This window comes from Schistocerca americana, chromosome 1, assembly GCF_021461395.2.
Source record: "Schistocerca americana isolate TAMUIC-IGC-003095 chromosome 1, iqSchAmer2.1, whole genome shotgun sequence".
Taxonomy (NCBI): domain Eukaryota; kingdom Metazoa; phylum Arthropoda; class Insecta; order Orthoptera; family Acrididae; genus Schistocerca; species Schistocerca americana.
In genome coordinates this window covers 198,531,873-198,550,875 of record NC_060119.1, presented here as the reverse complement: position 1 = coordinate 198,550,875, position 19,003 = coordinate 198,531,873, and positions in this window count along the sequence as shown.

The window sequence follows — 19,003 nt, the reverse complement described above, 5'->3', positions numbered from 1 at the left end:
TGTTGTTACATATAGTAACTATGCGCTCTTGGTAGGAGACAACAGACTGCGACAGTGGGGCCGTTGCCCGGCAGCAGTTTCAGCAAGGCCACCGCGGCACAAGTCAGGCGCGGCCGCGAGCTCTGCACACCTGCTCCGAAAATGGGTCAAATGGCTCTGAGCACTATGTGACTTAACTTCTGAGGTCATCAGTCGCCTAGAACTTAGAACTAATTAAACCTGACTAACCTAAGGACATCACACACATCCATGCCCGAGGCAGGATTCGAACCTGCGACCGTAGGGGTCGCTCGGTTCCAGACTATAGCGCCTAGAACCGCACGGCCACTCAGGCCGGCAGACCTGCTCCACGGAACGCCGTAACCTTCCCAGCGGGTGAGTTTGGCGGGAACCGCTGCACAAAATTTTTCACTGTCTCTGAACCAGTTGTTTTCTCTCTTCCTACTGTTTAGTTGTAGCATCATACATCATTAAACCGTGCATGCCAACAGTTTTCTCGTTTGCAAGTTACATTCAAATCTCGCCCTTTTACCCGTCTGTCCTATCTGGAGCGCCCCATGTCCGACGGCATGACAAGTACGTGACTCGAAACATATACGTTGTATTAGCTAAGGGGAGTTTAAGTCTGCCAGAAGCAGAACTGATGTAGAACTAAAAATCCCGGGTGCGAAGCATATCGATGATTGCCTGCAGTTCACTGATTTGCTAAACATTACCGCTTGGCTAAAGCAACAACGCTACATCGTGATGACATCTTACTGTAGCTCATTTTCGAATGACACACAGTTTTCTTGATGAGATACGTTAACCGGCTGTCATGAGTGTGTACGATATATATTCGTCCATCTAGGATGTTTAGAGGGCTCTCTTGCTCTCCTTCATTTCACCATGCAAGTGTTTACCCAGGAACTGAGCTAGACGGGAGGCAACTGATATCAGTTTTTCCGTGAACTTACGCCATTCCGTCACGCTGACCACTCAGCTATCGGGGCGCACACTGTTGTGCCCTCTTATATGGCGGCACAACTGTGTCGTCATTTAGCTTGCTAGAGATAAAAATCAATAGATAAGATTTCATCTGTCATTGTTCTACTGTGGTTGGCATCAATGTGGCTAGTGCCACAAGCGCAGAATTTTTAGGGACTCAAGTAATTCTAAGATACTAGTTTTACCATAAAACAATATACAATATTTTAGGGTTTGCATATAAATATATTTGATGTCTTACCTTAATGTTTTTTCCAATGATTATTATTTCATATGTCTGAAACGGTTCTGTATTATTAAACAGTCTTCCTTTCACTAAGATTAACTTTATTTAGAGTTTGAGATTATTTTTGTCTCATTTAGCGTTATGTAACTTGGAAACAGTAATTGATAATGGGTCATTACTGTGATTAGAATCAACAGTGGTCTCACAAGGTTTGCATTATTTGGAAACATTCCATGGATCTGCAATTGGAGGCTTCATTCTTAGTCTAGAAGTCATTACTGTGATTAGAAGCAACAGTGGTCTCACAAGGTTTGCATTATTTGGAAACATTCCATGGATCTGCAATTGGAGGCTTCATTCTTAGTCTAGAAGTGGCTTTCAGCCACGATGGGGCCTCACACTGTAGGTGTTTGCGGGCTGCGTTCATGTTGTGAAACGCGGAGTGGGAGGAGGCGCAGACGGCTTTCGAAGAATTCTGGACTTTTGGGCGACTGTGGACAACAGCCGAGGTACGGACTCGTCAGGGATGGTGCCTAGCCGACGCCGTAGAGGCCGGCTGATTTCTGACGGATGCTCTGGTCGCGAGCCCTTACCTGGAACTCACCAGCAGACAGCTGTGGCTATAGCTAAGGATACTACGGTGCTAGAAGCTTTCGATGTTTACCGTCCCATGACTCTGAGGCGCCGTGTGTTGACGCCTAGTACCCACCTTTTTACCTCATCTTTATCGGGTGAGGTTTCGGGCTAGTTTTCGTGGAGTGTAATTTTCGAGTGGACGGGCACTTTGTAACGTCAGCGTCACTCAGCACGTTTTCCTGCAGTTGTAGCGCACAGAGATGCTATTCGTTCGAGTGTATTAGAGACATGTTGGTTGGAGTTTGCGTCTTAAGGAGAAATTTTGCCATTGGTGTCGCTTTAGCGCTCTCTTTCGGCATTGGACAGTTTTTTGGTTGTGGCGCGAACACAGAAGTATTGCGGCAACAGGACATTTGAGCTGCGACCGCCGTGCCAAGGAGTTTAATTCGGACAGTGACAGCCGTAGTCAGGGGTTCCACCAGCAGGAACCGCCGAGTGTCTTCTGGCTGTGTGGCTGCCGGTGCGGGTTCACCTCCCGGCGCTCACGCGCAGCTGAGCTTCTGTTGCCTGCCAGCTCCAGACTACAGTACTTGGTGACATAACTTGGCGTTATTGCCCTTACGAGCTCCTGGACATCTAACTTGCTGCAGGTTTTCTGTAGGTTTCCGTTTAATCAGATTGCTCGTTTTACTGCAACGTCTCGTTTGTCGCATGGTCTTCAATCTAGTGCCGTATCAGTCAGATTTATTTTTCGCTTTATCCGTTTCTAACTTTTGGTGAGTAAGATTAGGTGCTTTTTGTCCTTTTTCCCTGACTTGCCAATTCAAAACTCATTTTAACAATGTAGTTTATTTCTCATTTATAATCAGTAATTTGTGTGATTTTTAGCACTTAAGAAAAACAAATGTAAATTCGTTACACACTAGGTTGGCGTGTTAATTCCAAAATATTCCCTAATCAGTTATTTTGGATCTTTTTCTTTCTTTATGCCTTGCAACCATGGTATTTAGCGACTTTGCACTGCACTTTCCACCAGAGAAGCTGTTGGCAAGGTCTGACCTTGCTTTGCATAAATAGTCTTCAGACAGCTAATTATTTCGTTTTGTCGCGGAGCTTTGTTTAATTTTGTTGCTGTTTTAACCTAATATTTGACGAAACGACCGACCTCTTTAATTTTTGGCGACCCTTAACAAGGATGAAGAACCATCGGTTCGTTTGTGATGCAGTCACAAAGCACTGTGTCCAAAACTACCATGTTTTGGACACTTATTTGGACTGCGAACTGGTATTGTATGATCCACAGTGAATCAGTTCACAGTGTATTCATTCTTGGTGCAAGAGTCAGTGTCCGTAACGTGAGAACTGTCATGAATCATTTTCCAGCCTTTCTTATTATATACTTGCTCTGATTTCAAATAAATGAGGCATTGGTTTAGGAAACGTTAGAATAATCAGTGTGTATCGCTGCCGCAAAAATGCTACCACTGAGATATATTTCAGGTTATTTTACCAGTCTGTGGTTTTTGGTTTCTGCACCACTCTGTGATTGCCACAGCTGCGTTGACTACATCGTTGTGTGTATTTTGGAGGGTTGTACTGATATTACTTTGTGTGCGTGTGCATCTATGGTAGACTTCAGTGGTTATGAGAGCAGAGCAAAAGATAAACGTGATAGGCGCGTCCAGAATCGCACGGAAAAGATGGAATCACAGAGGGAAAGCAGACTTGATACACTGCAGACGAGATTAATCTCTGTCCGGAGTGACACAGCAGTTGTGGAAATAGCCCCAGTAAATGTCGCGTGACTAGGGCCTCCCGTCGGGTAGGCCGTTCGCCTGGTGCAAGTCTTTCGATTTGAGGCGACTTCGGTGACTTGCTCGTCATTGGGAATGAAATGATGATGATTAGGACAACACGACACCCAGTCCCTGAGCGGAGAAAATCTCCGACGCAGCCGGGAATCGAACCCGGGCCTTAGCATTGACATTCTGTCACGCTTACCACCCACCTACCGTGGGCGGACATAGCCCCAGTGAAACTGTTCCACAGAGAAATGCCCAGGCCGGTTCTGTAGATAATAGTTTTCACGATGATGTCAGTTTTCATAGGCAAGTTATCGCGGTTGTACATACAAAATATTTTCACGTGGTGTGCGAGATGAATTAGTCTCACCACCTCCTGTTCGAAGCGAGCGTAATTAACGAGGGTCGCCACCTAAACGCAACACGGAACCTTAGTCCCAAAACGACATGATTTTAAAAAAATGTTTAGCGCCCTACATGAGACTCGAGAAAAGAATGGGAAACGCATTGGGAAAGGAGATGGATAGGAAAGAAATGGAAAAATTTTGCAATGGCAATTCGAGAGATGATAAATAAGGTGACTGATGATTTGAACGAATTGAAAGGTGTAGCGGCAGAATGGAAAACTATTTACATTGAAGCGAAGGAAGACCCTCGTGGGCATGGTTATATGCTATACAGGCATAAAACCTGTCAAAGTCTTTCAAAGCACAGTGGCAAACGCAAAATGATACTGGACATGCTAAAAGAACAGGGTCGACAGATTGTTAGAGAAACCGAACACAAGATACCGAAGAATTCGCAAAGGATAATAACTTTGGAACAGGACAGAACAGATACGAAACAGATAGCTGATGTTCAGGAAGACATCAGTGTGCAACAAAAGCAGACGCGGGTCAGAGGCTTCAGTGAACATTTTAGAAGTTGCATCGTCTGTATCGAGGGTCGACGCTCTGCTTGCTGCTAAAGTGTTTGCCAGCAGGACCGGTGAGGGAGTAATGGGCAAACTGCTTGCTCCCGAGATGCAGAGCACAATAGGTGAAGCACTAAAGCAGAAGTGAAACATAGTTATATTTTAACAAAATTTCAGTCTTGATCACGACACCTACGTATCAATAACATAGGTGACCGGTTTCGGTTATATTTATATAACCATCTTCAGACCCATGGCTTCCTTGGAGGATGGTAGGCGGAGCTCTCCTCAGCTGCTACGAAGTTCAGTTGACTTCGTAGCAGCTGAGGAGAGCTCCGCCTACCAACCTCCAAGGAAGCCAAACCGGTCACCAATGTTATTGAGACATAAGTGTCGTGATCAAGACTGAACTTTAGTTAAAACATAATAATCTATTGATCACTGTATTACAAAAATATTTACCAAAATTGAAACATAGTTGTTGAACCTCTGTGTCGTCCGCCCCCGGTAGCTGAGTGGTCAGCGCGACAGGATGTTCAATCCTAAGGGCCCCAGTTCGATTCCCGGCTGGGCCGGAAATTTTCTCCGCTTGGGGACTGGGTATTGTGTTGTCCTAATCATCATCATTTCATACTCATCGACACGCAAGTTGCCGAAGTGGCGTCAAATCAAAAGACTTGCACCCGGCGAATGGTCTACCCGACGGGAGGCCCTAGTCACACGACATTTACATTACCTTTGCGTCGTACAGAAACTTCGATTGAACGGGAAGTTAGTTGTAAAGGCAGCACTAGTATACGGTACAGTGCATATCTGGAGAGACGAGAAGAAATGTCGAATTTTGAGTGCAGAAATATGATCACAAGCACTTCCTTTACGTCCATAACTTTCAGAATATAAGGATTCAGGCAGTTCTTAACATTTCAGAAGTTTCATCGCCCAATTTGACTATCCGTTGCCTCCACATTGGCTACTAGGGTATAAACTTGAATTTATTTGTTGGGCGCATCGAAGGTTTGGCTGCAGAAAAAGATGAAGGGCATACCTACAAAGAATCCAGGGACGTATTTTTGTGCACCTATTAGAGATGCAGGACTGGACGAAACAGGAAATCATGCTGTGTCAGGATTTAGAATCATCTGGTTTCAGAAGCCCTTTTAACTTTTTGAATTCGTATTTTAAAAAATAATCATTTTCTAGAGAAACATGTAATGCACTGGAAACTATCGATTTTTGCTCCATGAAGCTCCCACGTCATTAACAAACAAGTCTCGGCTTGCATTGTGGCAACGATACGTAAGCTTTTAAAAGCATACTGAGAAAATTAGATTTCGCCTACGAGGCTCCACAGTATTAAATGGAGACGAATTACAATCAAATAATGCGTACCCACCGCAAAACAACAGAAGTTTTGAAAAGGCGTGGAAATATCGGACGTAATGACGGCGGCAGCGGCTGTGGTGACGACTGGCGTCAATTTAATGTGGCGCAGTATGAAAGCCACAACAGTCTCGGAAATGACGATAACAACAGGCATAACAACGAACGCTGGTACTAAAACTCAAATTGTGGAGAACGCGGACCGGATAGCGATCAAGAGGAAGTAATAGAAGTTCGGGGACAAAACCACACGATGGAACAGAAGGGACGAAATCAAAGCAACAGCGACGGTACACTGCCGCGGTCGCGATTCAGAATTTGCCGCCCAAACTATCGGACGGGGCCGAATCAACTTAATGGAATATATATATGGTGGTCCATTGATAGTGACCGGTCCAAAATTCTCACAAAATAAGCATCAAACGAAAAAACTACAAAGAACGAAACTCGTCTAGTTTGAAGGGGGAAACCAGATGGAGCTATGGTTGGCCTGCTAGATGGCGCTGCCAAAGGTTAAACGGATATCAGCTGCGTTTTTTTAAACGGGAACCCCCCATTTTTATTACATATTCGTGTAGTACGTAAACAAATATGAATGTTTTAGTTGGACCACTTTTTTCGCTTTGTGATAGATGGCGCTATAATAGACACAAGCGTATAACTACGTGTTATCACGTAGCATTCCGCCAGTGCGGAAAATGGACCGTTTACCAATTGCGGAAAAGGTCGATATCCTGTTTTTGTATGGCTATTGTGATCAAAATGCCCAACGGGCGTGTGTGATATAAGCTGCTCGGTATCCTGGACGACATCATCCAAGCGTCCGGACCGTTCGCCGGATAGTTACGTTATTTAAGGAAACAGGAAGAGTTCAGCCATATGTGAAACGTCAACCATGACCTGCAACAAATGATGATGCCCAAGTAGGTGTTTAACCTGCTGTCGCGGCTAATCCGCACATCAGTAACAGACAAATTGCGTGAGAATCGGGAATCTCAAAAACGTCGGTGTTGAGAATGCTACATCAACATAGATTGCACCCGTAAGATATTTTTATGCCCCAGGAATTGCATGGCGACGACTTTGAACGTCGTGTACAGTTCTGCCACTGAGCACAAGAGAAATTACGTGACAATGACACATTTTTTGCACGCGTTCTATTTAGCGACGAAGCGCCATTCACCAACAGCGGTAACGTAAACCGGCATAATATGCACTATTGGGCAACGGAAAATACACGATGGCTGCGACAAGTGGAACATCAGCGACCTTGGCGGGTTAATGTATAGTGCGGCATTATAATTGGCCCCCATTCTATCGTTGGCAATCTAAATGGTGCAATGTATGCTGATTTCCTACGTAATGTTCTACCCATGTTACCACAAGATGTTTCACTGCATGAGAGAATAGCGATGTACTTCAAACATGATGGATGTCCGGCACGTAGCTCGCGTGCGGTTGAAGCGGTATTGAATAGCAAATTTCATGACAGGTGGATTGGTCGTCGAAGCACATTCACCGGATCTGACGTCCCCGGATTTCTTTGTGTGGGGAAAGTTGAAGGATATTTGCTATCGTGATCCACCGACAACGGCTGACAACATGTGTCAGCGCATTGTCAATGCATGTGCGAACATTACGGAAGGCGAACTACTCGCTGTTGAGAGGAATGTCGTTACGCGTATTGCCAAATGCATTGAGGTTGACGGACATCATATGGAGCATTTACTGCATTAATGTGGTATTTACAGGTAATCACGCTGTAACAGCATGCGTTCTAACAAAAATGGCTCTGAGCACTATGGGCTTAACATCTGCGGTCATCAGTCCCCTAGAACTTAGAACTACTTAAACCTAGCTAACCTAAGGACATCTCACACAGCCATGCCCGAGGCAGGATTCGAACCTGCGACCGTAGCGGTCGCTCGGTTCCAGACTGAAGCGCCTAGAACAGCTCGGCCACACCATGCGTTCTCAGAAATGATAATTTCACAACGGTACATGTACCACATTGGAACAACTGAAATAAATTGTTCAAACGTATCTACGTTCTGTATTTTAATTTGAAAAACCTACATTTTACCAACTGTTCGTCTACAATTGGGAGCCATATGTTTGTGACTATTACAGTGTCATCTATCACAAAGCGAAATAAAGTGGTCCAACTAAAACATTCATATTTCTTTACGTACTACACGAAAATGTAATAAAAATGGGGATTCCAATTTTAAAAAACGCAGTTGATATCCGTTTGACATGTGGCAGCGCTATCTAGCGGGCCAACTGGTTTCCCCTTCAAGCTAGACGAGTTTCATTCTTTGTAGTTTTTTCGTTTGACGCTTATTTCTTGAAATATTTGACCCGGTCACGATCAATGGACCATCCTGTATATAAGGGACGTTTGATGATATCAAGCTAGAGATACTTGATAGTTGCATATGAATTTCCATAGTGCTATGTTTGTGGTATGTTTTGCCTTGTCTAACACACATACTAATTTTTCAGCTAAAATACTCTGTATTGTATGAATTACCCCTCAAGAAATATTTTTAGTATGAGGATTTTACCCGTTGAAACTTTGTCAAACCGTTTTCATTATGTGTGCAAAGATTATTTCTATGTTTCATTTTTTCTTGGTCTGTTTTGGAGGGGACATTGTGCTTATTTTTATTTCTCAATTTGGTGAGTATACTTACAACTATTGTATTAGTATATTCTCGTCGAAATAGCGAAAGTGTTTCCGTTCTTCGTATTTCGAGAGTTTGGGCACGCCATGGCACATTTGTGCCCTCTAATGTCTTTTTTCGCTGTGCTGTATTTACGCCCACGGCTTTAAGGGTTGGACACCGATTGATTGTGAATGGACCCATCGCCAAGGCGATAGACCACCCTCTGATTCGTGAAGTTCACTGCACCCATACGGCATCGCGTACAGTGCAAGTCATTTGCGAATGACGAATTTGTTGTTGTTTCTCCTGAAGAACGTAAACGACATTGAACGATCATGAGTTGCTCACCCCAGGTGCTGTACACAGAAAGCAGGGTTGCATAACAGATTACCAATAAAGTTCTTTGCAGGGATTGATTATTTTGCGTTGGGGAAAACTTGTCACTTGTCGGAATGAAATTTTCTCAAGTTGCAGAGATTGAGGAATAAGATAACACTAGGACCATAATATCCAACTAGCTCAGTGCCCACTGCTTCCCTCACGCAGACTGTATGACCTGCAGAGATGTTTATGTTTCTCAAAAATTGCAACACTTTCTAAGCTTTCCACGGTAATTAAGGTCAACTGACAGTTGGTGATTACTGTGATTTGAATCAACAGTGCTATCAGAAGCTTAACGTGACATAGAAATGGCTTTCGGCCGCGGTGTGAGGCGGTGCCTTGGCCCTCACACTGAAGGTGTTTGCAGGCTGCGCTCCTGTCGTAAAACCTGGAAGGAGAGGAGGCTCAGACGGGTTTCGCAGAATTATGGACTCTTGGGCGACTGTGGACTATAGCCGAGGCGCGGACTCCCCAGGACTGGCGCCCAGCCGACGTCGTACAGGGTAGCTGATTTCAAACAGTTGCTCTGGTCGCAAGCCATTAAATGGAACTCACTTACTAAATAGCTGCGGTTGTATCTGTGGGAATGACGGTTCTAGAAGCTTTTAATGTTGACCGGCGCACGACTTTGTAGCCCGAGTGCAGACACCTAGTTTCCACCTATTTATTTTAGTTTTGTCACGTAAGGCTTCGGGCTAGTTTTGGTGGAGTGTAATTTTCGATTGGACGGACACCTTGTAACGAAAGCGTCACTGAGCACGTTTTCCCAGCGCTGTAGTGGACAGTGATGCTATTGGCTCCAGTATATTAGAGACATGTTGGAAGGAATTTGTGTCTTCAGGCGAAATTTTGATATTGACACCGCCTTAGCGTGCTCTTTGAGCGTTGGACACTATTTTGGTTGTGGCGCGACCACAGAAGTGACGCACCAGGAGAGAGGCGAACTGCGCTCTGAGCAGGACTTTCGGTCAGCGGCTGCCGTCCCGTGGGGTTTGATTGAGGCGGAGACCGCCATAGTGAGGGGTTCAACTTGGAGGATTCGGCCGAGAGTCGTTTTGTCGTGTGCAGCCGAGCAAGACCTTAAGACAGCTATCGATAGTTGGCAATATGGCGGCAATCGTGGGGGAAACAAACCAGCGTACATATGTTTCCATAACGTGTGTGTGTAACATTGTATACGTGACGTTCAAGAGAAGCGGAAGCATTTATTACTACCTGTTATTTATGCTGTGAATGTCGTCACAAGTGCTACGCTAGTATTTATTTTCTAGGTTCTGTAGTAAGTTCGGCATAATTTAAAGTGTAAACTGTTCTTGCGATGGGTCGTAGCTGTTGTGTACCAGGATGTAAATCCAATTACGGCAAAACATACGATACCTCAACATTTAAGTTTCCCGAAGAAACAGCATTGAGGAACAAATGGATTAAATTAATTCATAGAGATAATTTTGAAGTGAATGATAAAACTGTGGTATGCATTAAACATCTTGAGCCTAAGTTTGTGGTTAGGGAAGAATTTTTCCTGTGGAAAATAGTGAACCAATATGTGTGCCACGAAAAATACCAAAACTAACAAATGATGCAATTCCAACTATCTTTCCTAATCAACTTTCTTATCACACAGTACCAGTTTCTAAGCAAATGAAGAAACCTGAAGATCATGTTTAACAGCTACTGTAACGTGATGAATCTAGTTTCAGTAATTGGTGCGAAAATGACAACACACCTGACTTTCAGCATTTTAAAAGCGAAGTGCAGAAATGGAATATTTGTCCATTTACACTTTCAGTAAAGGATAACTACGCATCTTTCATTAAATTAAAGGATGATTCAGTCAGTGATGTGCCATTAGTTTCAGTGTGCTTCAAGATATCAAGCTCCTTGGAAGTAAAGGTGTTTCACAAAAATGTGTGTTTGCCTAAGGAAACCTTGAAATGGATATTAGTCTGAGGAGGAAGAGAACTTGAAATATGACAAGTGGACGAAATTTGATAATCTGGTGAGTCGCCTAAATGGTTTCACAGATAACTCTATTGGCACCATTCACAAGATTATAATTTTAGTCAATGTTCTCAAACAAGCACTGAAAGCTGGTAGTGATTTTGAAGCAGAAATAGCACCTAAAATAGAATTTGTTTTGGAGCAATTACAACTTGCAATAACAAAGCAAAGTAGATATTCTCCTGAGCTTTTGATATGGGCAGCAACCATTTGCTTTTCATTTCCTGGTGCCTACCATCACTTGAGAAAAACAAATGTGTCAACATTACGTTATCCTGTCCATTTACGGCAGTTTCTGTGCAAAATGGGTCCAAGTAAACCTTGTATTGGTCCATCACTGGTAGCTTTTTTGAGGGGAAAAAATAAATTTTTTCAGGAAAGTGACAAGGTAATTTCAATGATGGTAGATGAAGTTTATGCTAACTCAAAATTCTCTTATAAGGCAGGAAAGGTACTTCGTGTTGCTGAGAATACTTCAGATACTACAACAGCAGGTACAATGCAGGTTTTCATGGCATCACGTTTACATTCTGATTATAAAGAAGTAATAGTTCTCTTTCCTGTAAAAAATGTTAATTCTGATACACTACTGAAAATGACAATTGATGTATTAAAGTTGATGCATGAGCTTGAATATGATGTTATATGCCTGGTAAAAGATAACCATAGCACTAATAGGAAAATGTATCAGCTTATGTGTGGTGGCACTTTACAGCCATGTATTAAAAATCCAGTCACTCCATCCCAATTTCTCTTTCTTCTGTTTGACAAGTTTCACTTACTTAAGTGTATCAGAAATAACTGGTTGAATGTAAAAAATGAATCCTACATAATGCCAAATATTGAGGATACATTTGCTTTCATCAATACCATTCTACACAGTGATGAAGGGAATGCTGCGTGTGAATATACTGTCAGTGAAGCAAAGTTTTCAGATTTGAGGAACTTGTTTCATGCTGAGAAAAATATACTCTTAAAACTTGCCCCAAAGCTATTGAGACAGGCAGTTTATCCAACTTCTATTGAGAGACAGAATGTTCTGATTAGCAGCACATATGAACCAGAATTTCTAAAACTTGAAAATCAAAGAGATGCAGTACTTGTCTTAGGAACTGAATTGTCTGAAAATGCCATTAGTAACCTCAATGATGTGTGCAAATGTGACATTACTTTAAAGACACTAATCAAGAAAAGCATTAAAGTGCTTTCGAATATTTGTATTAATAATTACATAAAACTCTTGAATGAAAAGTGTGTTTCAAAGGAAATTGCTCGAACACTAGTAAAACAAAAAAGAGGAACTCATGAAGTCGTTGCAGCGAAAATAACAAAACGCAAAGTGGCCAAGCTGAGCAGCAAATAAATCCAACAGGTACTCAAAATCAAACCACTTCTAGCATTTACATAATGACAGTGACTAATTAACTGCATATTGTTTAATACGATTTTGAGCTTTAGTTACACGCTTCACCTATTATTGCTATGTAGCTTCTATTTTGCAAGTTATTATTAGTGTCCAAATATGCCATTTACATGTGTTGTGTAGTAGTTGTTTGGATTTGATTTTCAATGCTATGTTAATGTGTTTTGTTATTTTGCTCTTCAAATTGTGCTTTTCTGTGTTGTCGTGTGAAATATAGTGACAATAATGGCGTGTGAAAAACGTAATACTAGGCTTCAAAGTAAACTGAGAAATGACAGTGAAGACGAAAGCAGTGTGTTAGCGCCGCAGAGTAATGAATTAACTAATGTTCAAAGTAGTAATTTGGTAATTGTGCATAGGGAAATGGAGCGGGCTGCAAATAATGGTGTAGGCAGTGAAACAATTAGTGAACAGGGAAGCATTATCGATCGATCGGTCGGCAACAGCTCGCCTCAGGAATCCGAAACGACAGAACACAATATTGCAAATACTGTAGACTCAGGTTTTGGGTCCTCACCGTTTTCTCAAATGAGTCAAGACACATTTTCTGCTTGTCAAAACGTAAATGTTGCCGGTGAAAATGCACTGCCAAAAAGCATAGAGAAACACATTCCAGACACTAATACATTATTATTGCAATTAATGCAACATATGGAACAAAATCAGAAACAAATGGGACAAAGGCTACAAAAGTTAGACACAACGCCTGAACAAAATCAGAAGCAAATGGGACAAAATCTTCAAAAGTTAGGCACAATGGAACAACACCAGAGACAAACACAGCAACAGTTGGACACAATGGAACAAAATCAGAGACAAACACAGCAAAACCTTCAAAAGTTAGACACAATGGAACAAAATCTTCGGAAGTTAGACACCACACTTGAACAAACACATGAAGATTTAACTACTGAGTTACATAACATTGAATCGAAATGTCAAAAAGCCTGTAATGACGTAACAACACAAATGTGTGAGCATTTTCAACCTATTTTTTCGCGGCATGAAAATGCTTTACAGAATCACGAAGCAGCCATAAAAGAACAGCAAATTATTGTTCATGAAAATCATGAGACCTTGCAAGCTAAAATTGACTCAGTTGCATCTACCGATTCGGTTACGCAACTTGCAAAAACTCAGGAAAACTTAAAGGACACAGTAGATACGATTTCAACACAAATGGACACTCTCAAACTTGGTTCAGAAAAACACACAGAGAAAATAATTTCACTATCGGATAAAGTAGCTGAACTTTCAGATCGGTTCACTAACTTATCTGCAAAGGTAGATGATATTCTGAATGACACAAAACCGGTAATCTTTAATGACAGAGAAGAGTGCGAACAAATTAGGAAATTCAAACAAAATCAGAATCAAATTAATACGCAAAACCAAAGAGAAATCCGGGAAGTACAGGATCAGCTGACACAGGTAATACAAGAATTACGTATTTCAGAGGATACTCGCGCCCCAATACGGGAAGAGAGACTTAGAAATGCGGAACAGCCACAAAATAATAACACAGCGCATTTCGGAAATTATGAAAGAAATTGGCAAGGTGCACCGAATTTTGAAATGGAACCGCCGAAACGACGTAACAATGACCGATATGCGACTCGCCGACATGATGATTTTGACTATAAGCTGTTCATTACTACACGTAAATTTAAAACATTTAAGAATTCTGGCAACGACATTCATCCACAAGCGTGGCTCCATTAATTCTCTCATTGTTTTCCTCCCAAATGGTCATTAGAGCACAGATTAGAATTTATGTGTGGCTATTTAGAGAATGAACCAGCTGTAAGAATGCGATCGGTCATTCACGATTGTCACAGTGAAGGAGAATTTTACCATGCCTTTCTCTCAGCATATTGGTCTCAAGCTACACAAGACCGAGTAAAACATAGCATCATAATGATGAAACATTTCGAACATTCTGAATTTTCCAGTCTTGTGAAATATTTTGAAGACATGTTGCACAAGAATCAGTACCTGTCAAACCCATACAGCCCCTCAGAACTCTTCCGCATTTGCTTAATCAAATTACCTGAACATTTACGACATATTATTTTGGCAGGACGTTGCAGAGACGACATTGAAGCTTTTCAGGGACTCTTACAAGAATTAGAAATTGACACTGAAATCGCGGAACGCGAAAACAGGAACACAACAGTTACAGGTCACATCCGTCGCAATTCCGCGATGAAAGAAATAATAACTGGACACGACAAGGCTATTCTCACAACACAAATCGTGACAAAAATAGACACCACCCGTATGACAACCGTTGGCAGAGTAGTAATAATTACAGGGAAAGATCACCTCTCCGCGGTAGTGACTATCACAGAGATAATCAGAGAAACAGACAATTTGGGGCCCAAAATAATTATTATCAAGGGAGACAGAATTACTTCAGACGCAACGGTGCAGCGCACGGTTACGATTTAGGGAGAAATTCTCCACCACTTAACCGACAAGAAAGAAACTATGGAATCCACCGACATGACGACAGACGATATGATCGTAACGACAGAGCTGAATTGCATCAGAACTGGTGGGATTCAAACAGAGCAGGGCCCTCTCGACAAGGTGAATTTGTAGAAGTTAGGTCTCCAAATCCCAATAACGATGCGCGCCAACAAAGATACAGACAATGACTCGCACAGCAGGCAGCCGCGTGCGCCAGCTGGCTCACAGAAAAATAACATAGATGCTAACCTTGAGAAAAATTCCAGTATTCTTTACCGACATATACCACACGATGATTCCGTTGAAGCTGGAGCTCTGCATAGTAGTAAGAGTAAAGGTTTACACCACATTTCACATGTAAAACGGTTTATTGAAAGATAATCTGCTTTTTAACTTTGTCTTTGCCATAAAACTTTTCACTTCACATTTCTAGTATGCATTGTCAGACTTAGAAACTGTTACCATGCAACATTGTTTGAAGTTAAATATCCAATCAAGAACCAAGAGAACTTATTTAAACAAAAATTATGAATGCATTGTTACAGTGAACAGACGTCACAGTGTTATCGTGTGTGTACATTTTTGCTTGTTAGTTGCACGATTATGTAATGACTATAAGGCTTACATACTTAGAACATATACTGGTACTGCTAATGAGATTTTAATGCAACATTTTGGTTTACTTGAAAATACATTCTGGATTTAAAGTACTTTCTGTGAGATACCAGATGACACAGTGGTTAGTTTATGTGACAGCTACACGATTTTATCACGACGCTACTAATGAGTGACAATTTACAACGTTGCTTTTGTGCTGTATCTGTTTTATGTCTGCACAGTTTTTCTGTATTATTCTGGAAAGTAAAACATGTTTTAGTAGTAACTTTTGTGGTATAGCTACAATGAGACAGCCTTTTCTGTAGCACAACAATACGTTACATTATAGTACTTTCTTGATCACGGTGAGATACGTAATGACTACGATATCTATACGCAAAGAATTTCACTTTCGTTTATGATGAGTTCAGTACATTGACTTCTGCAGAACTTAGCTTTCGGAGGACGATAACCACGACATTTCCACAGAGATTATCTTACAACAAGACGCACAGTTTAGCGCTACAGTACACGTATTTGAGTGATTAATTTTGTACTTAAAACATTTATTTTTAAAGATATTTGAAGTACAATGATACGAAGTTTTTCCGTGATACATTTCATTCCATTGCAATAATCTGTAACACCTGAGGGTATAATTACATTAATCCTCAGGGGGGTACACGCTTACTTTGTGTATCATGTGTCTGGCAAACACAAGGAGCCCTAGCTAATATGGTATTTGCTTATACAACTTTACACATCGGTACCATATTTCTCTAACACATAAATTTCACAGCTATCTAATAATTTAACTGAGAGAGACAAACATTTCTTTTTACTACATCAGTGACATGTTTGCGTAATTACACAGTTGGATAACTTCACACTTACGAAATTGTATTTTATCTGTACTTTGTGAACTGTTCATATTTTTTCGGAACCATTGTGATACTATGAGAGCTTTTAATGATGTATTTGGCATGAGATCATGATTTTTAAAGTATGTTTGAGGTAGATGACACTATTGAAATGAGCGGAGACTTTTTTTAGGTTTCGAAATTATTGCAGAAAGCTACGACATTTTTGAGATTTGACTGAGGTGTTATGATGTTATATTTACGAAGACGATGTGTATTATGCTGTTGATGTATGTTTATGATCAATAAGCTGATGCTATATGAGGAATTTGATTATGTTATGTATTTATTATGATGAAATATTGAAGTGTCGTCGCAAGATTGACGTGTCGACGAATATATATGTGTGTAATAAGGTAAGGAGTAATGAATAGTGTTTAGGAACTCTGACTTGTGAAAAAGGACGTTGGAAACCAAGAATCGTACTTTAAGAGTTATGAAATGTGTGTAAATGCGTGAATGTATCACAATGCCGGCGAAAATTTTTTGGACACTGTTATATTCATAAGATTTTGTTTCTACACATTTGCAACGCAAGTTCTCAACCTGTGAAATTTTGTATATGAGACTGCCACTGTAGTGCAAACTGGTGTTGTAAATATTTCAAAAAGGATGTTAAGTGACCTTCACGTAATGAGTCGTGGGCATGACGCATTACGTGGGCAGCTGTGCGACTGTCGCCTGGAAAAAAGCCATTAGTGTGTGCCTTTCAGAGGCACAGGTGGAGAAAAAAGGCAGTCATTATTCTCGCTATTGACATTTCTTTGTAGAAAGCATCGCAAATACGACACACTCAAACTTGAAAACATATGATTACACGGTGGAGCTCGTAATTTATGATATTTACTAAAATGCCTAATGAAATGATGAGGAACATTTCACATCTATTGTCTTGCTAGTTGAAACATTGTTTACTGCATTATGATATGCAATATGGCTAGTGAATAACGTTTCACACCTTGCTTTGCCTATTTTGTTTAATATTTAGTTTCTAGCTGCACTGCAGCATTGGTTAAAATAAAATTTTATAGATGTACTAATATAAATATTTTCTGTCTACAGATCCAGTAACTGATAATTTTGTGATATACTTCCAAAAAATATGAGGGAGCACAAAAAGACATTTCCTTTCACAGGAACTGCATACATAATTTTCTTTTCAAGTACTTGGTAATTTATTTCATAGAATAAGTTCTTGTGGTGCACCACTTTAATTACATAGACATTAAGATGTGAATATACATTTCCTTATCTGCATTGTTGTCTTTAGTGTACAATTTTTTCTGCTTGAGCTTTGTCATAATTAGATAAAGGTTATGGCATTTGCTGCTGCTGTTTGCCAGGCAAAATGTTACTAAATTTCACTTTGCATTACTCTGTTAAGCCAGTTTTACTACTGATCTATTTTTCTTGTTTGCTGCTCATTGCCTTATATTAGTTGTAATATTGCTGCTTGCTTTGCCAATTTGCATTTTTTTGTCCTTGCGGTTTGTGTTAATTTGTTATGTGCTGCTGCATTGCCTCGTCCATTGATATATATATCTGAGCTCAGTAGATTTAAGTTAGCTTAAGATGGGGTAGGCTATATGAGAGAACGACTTGTAATGAATTGGAAGAAATGCATTGAGAAGCTATAAGAAAATGGTTTGGCAAAAAAAAGTATTTTGAAAGAGGACATGAGCAAAAAAGTAGGGTTTAGGGACAAGAGGTTTAGGTAGGATTTTCTTGGAAATAAATGATGAGGTAAGATAATGGAAAATAAATAATGAGGTGAGAAATATGTTAACATAAAAATACTGAAAGAATGCTTGGATAGGATTTTTTTTTTTTTTTTTTTTTTTTTTTTACTGGAGCAAATGTCGAAATAAGAGGAACGATCTATGGAATGAAGTTTTGGGTTGGACTGCAGTACCAAATGTTACACTGAAAACAAACCCTGTCCTTTCCTTTTGTGTTATCCCACTATATGTTTGTGTACCCTTATGTATTTGTTTTCTTCCTGTCTCTGTGTACTGTTTCATAGAATTTTTTCTCTTCTAATACTAAGCTACATTCACTATGATGAGGAATACTGTTATCCTCAAATATAATTTGCATTAATAATATGTTATTTATTTTGTAAAGGTGTTTAGACATTATTTATTCTGTGTTGTTTCAGTGCCCATATGGGAAATTAATGTTTCAAAAACTGTTCTCATTATTTTATATATTTACTTATGTCATAATTCCTGTAACACTGATGTACATGTTTATTTCTATTCTTTTGTAAAGCCTGTATTACTACAAATTTTATCTGTATTATTATGTTTTAGTGATGTTTTCTGTATCTTTGTAATTGTATTCTCATGTTATAAAATTGTAATGGACACCAGTTCAACAAATTAATTAACTAGTAAGCATTCATTTCAGTGCACACGTTTCTGTTGGTCATAGTATATGGACAATATGTGAGAAGTAGGGACTGTTAGTGTTTCCACGTATGTTAATAATTCAGCAAGGGACTGGTTAACAGCATTGCAGGTTCTAAGGACAATTCCAAAAACTTTGTGAGTGTACAAGTGGTGGTTTATGGACTTGCTATATTGTCCGCAAGACTCTTCGATGGTGATTGTGCACCTGCACAGTCGCAACAGATGGCTGCTGGCTGTCTCTACAA